The sequence below is a fragment of the Pinus tabuliformis genome, chromosome 7 (assembly GCF_031772625.1).
Source record: "Pinus tabuliformis cultivar Carrire ecotype Pingquan chromosome 7, CPIR1, whole genome shotgun sequence".
Classification (NCBI taxonomy): Eukaryota; Viridiplantae; Streptophyta; class Pinopsida; order Pinales; family Pinaceae; genus Pinus; species Pinus tabuliformis.
The window spans coordinates 1,428,730,852-1,428,734,147 of NC_142293.1; the positions used below are offsets into that span (position 1 = coordinate 1,428,730,852).

Genomic DNA, 3,296 nt, shown 5'->3' on the forward strand with positions numbered 1-3,296 from the left:
TATCAATCCCTTTGTCTCTAGTTTGGTCGTTACAGAACTCTATCCGGAGGCTATCGACAGACTGGCCACCTGGCCTAGTCCCGAATAGAGTCAAACGTTCACCTCTCTTACGCAAACCAGTCAGAAAGATAATGTCTTCCGGCTCCATTTCGAACTGGTGGCCACCAACACTACAACAAAACCAGCGATTTGCGCCAGATTTAGCGCCAGATTTTAGTGCATTTTTTTTGTAATTGTGATGAGCAACCTGGCGCTAAATCTGGCTCTATTGTACAATTTTTAAAGCGTCCTTTTTTGCACCTGATTTTGCATCCTTTTTCACGCTAGATTTTGCATCATTTTTTACACCAAACTATGCATCATTTTTTGCGTCAAATTTTGAACCAAGATTTGCATCTTATTTTATGACAGGTTTTGCTTCTAGTTTTGTGTCATTTTTTGCATCTATTTTTCATTCTCTTTTGCTTCCTATTTTGTGTCATTCTTTTCTTCCATTTTTGCACCATCATTTGCATCAAGTTTACACTGTATTTTGAATCCAATTTAACGTCTTTTTATGCATCCATTTTGTGCCAGTTTTTGCATCTAGTCTTACGCCAGGTTTTGTATCTAGTCTTACACTAGTTTTTGCTTCTATTTTTGCACCAGCTTTGGTGCCTATCTTTGCACCATGTGTTGAATTTGATTTAGCACCAAATTTTGCATCCATTTTTGTGCCCATTTTTGCATCTTTTTTTGGACCATTTTTTACATCCACATTTACGTTTGATTTGTCTCCATTTTTCCCATCTCATTTTGCACCATATTTTGCGTCATTTGTTTCATCCAATTTTGCATCATTTTTAACACCATCTCTTGCATCTAATGTTACATCATTTTGAGCATCCAAATTTGCATTTATATTTGCATCTTATGTTGAGTCATGTGTTGTGTCCACCTTTGCATCTTATTTTGTGTCTAATGGTACATTCAATTTAGAGCCATTTTTAACGTCTACTTTTGTATTTGTTTTTGCACCAAGTTTTGCATCCAATTTTAAGCTATTTTATGCCCCTTTTTGCACCATTTTTTTGTGTCCACTTGTGTCCAATGTTGCACCATTATTTACACCGACTTTTTCATCCAATTTTGCATTTTTTTGGTGTCTAGTTTTACATTGTTTTCACCATCCAAATTTGCATCTTTTTTTGCCTCATTTTGTGTCCACATTTGCATATAATTTTGTGTCCGAGTTCGAGCCTAAATTTGCATGTGATTAGGAATCATTTTTTACATCCAATATGGCATCCTTGGTTTCACCTTTTTTCAGCCCCATTTTGCATCTTGTTTTATGTCTTTTCTTACATCTTTTTTTTCCTTTTTTGCACCCAAGTTTGCATCCCAAATTTACACCATTATTTGCATCATCATTTGGCATATTAATTTGTAACGTTTTTTGCTTCTTTTTAACGCTCAACTTTGCATCTTATTTTACATCTAGTTGTTGTCTTTTTTTGCATCTAATTTGGTGCCCATTTATGTGTCCTTGTTTTTGCCCAATTTGATATCCTTTTGTATGCCATGTTTTGTTCCCTTCTTTGTGTCAACTATTGCACAATTTTTCACTTCTAATTTAAAACACTTTGTATGTCAATTGTTTGCATTTTGTATTAATTCCTAGTTTAACATCCAATTTTACTTTCAATTTTGCATCCATGGTTACATCCGCATTTGACTTCTTATATAGAGTATATTTTTCTTTACATATATGACCCCCTTTATAGATTCATAGTGAAATATATGATAGTTTCTAAATATCATTAAAGCAGATATCACAATTCAAAATCATTTGTAAAGAAATTTAAGAGAAATTGACAACATCCATCCAAAAAAATAACAATGTGTCATTAACAATTTTCAAAACATGTATAAAATAGCAACATAATACTAATAAAATCAGTATTATTTTTAATCAAAACAAGTAAAATTCAAATATGATTAACAAATCAAAATATTTCATGAATATCGTTATTCTACGATAAATTAACAACATACATAAATCAAACTCATCGTATGATTACAAAATCAAAATGTCTCATTGATATAGGGTAAATTCACAACACCCATCTAAACATAACAATGTCATTCTACACAATAATTTCTTCATAAAAAACAATGCATGTGCATGCCTAGCTACCACCACCAAGATCATCCTCATGATCATCTTGACCATCCTCATTACTCTGATCCACATCATCACCAACACCGCAACTATCATCATCATCTCCTCCTTCACCACCATCATCCTCATCCTCATCCTCATCATCTCCTGATATATGTTGAACATAATTTGGATCATCGTCTTGGCAATCATTACCTATAGCATTCTGACAAAAAAAATCAATATTACATGTTAGTATTAATTACATAACACAACACATGTTTTTGTTATACAATGTTAACCATAAAATGAGGTAAGATATAATATCTAATAGTACTAAAAAATAAAATGAAAATATGGTTTAAAAGTATATTGGAAATCCAACTAAGATTACATACCATAGAGTCCATCCAAACAACAAATTCAACCCATCTCTTTTGCTGCAGCACCTCCTTTTCCAAATGATTTGGAGGTCTTCCATATTTTAGTTCCTATCAATCAGTAAATAGGGAGAAATTAGATAACAATGACTTTCTTCATTAAATAACATTTGGGTCAATACCTGGGATAGCCAAAACCTGTTGAGTTCTTATTTGCTGGGAAGGGATTGAAGCTAGCTTTTGGGTGAGAATACGAAGCCTATGGTGGGCATTGCTCTGCTTCTCCCTCTGGTTCATCTACATGACATGCTGGTTACAGTATCGATCAGAGAGAAAAATGCATCTCATTCTAATAGAGAAACAGGTTGATCGTGAAGATCAAAATAGAAGTTTCGGGTGAGGTATAAGTGGAGAGGATCCTTGATGTGTTCTTTTAGGAGCTCGAGTAATAGGTTATGAGAAACTTGGTCAAAACAGCTAGAATATCTGCATGCACTAATTGCTGAACCCCGCTCCATCGTTGAACGTCTAATAAGAAAGAAAGAGTGATTGATATTGACGACCATTGATATTGACAAAAGATAGGAAGGTTTAGTTGTCAGGATAGAGAATCTCAAAAGGTGGTAAACCCTACTACTAATAGCAGTATGAGTAATTACAGCAGTTGCCTGTATGCATTCACTAAAAAGAAATAATGCTTTGCTTGCTCAATCGACTAGTAATAATCCATATCTTACACTTTTGAAAGCTTTCATGTAGTCAAACACACATCCATT

General features: G+C 33.8%; 1 long non-coding RNA gene across 1 annotated transcript; it reads right to left on the reverse strand.

The window, feature by feature from the left end:
• Positions 1-1,988: 1,988 nt before the first annotated feature.
• Positions 1,989-2,627, reverse strand: LOC149253041 (uncharacterized). The gene is made up of 2 exons (XR_016266109.1): positions 2,539-2,627; positions 1,989-2,366 (listed from the first exon to the last, which is right to left on the reverse strand). It is a non-coding gene; the product is annotated as an uncharacterized LOC149253041 (long non-coding RNA).
• Positions 2,628-3,296: the final 669 nt, after the last annotated feature.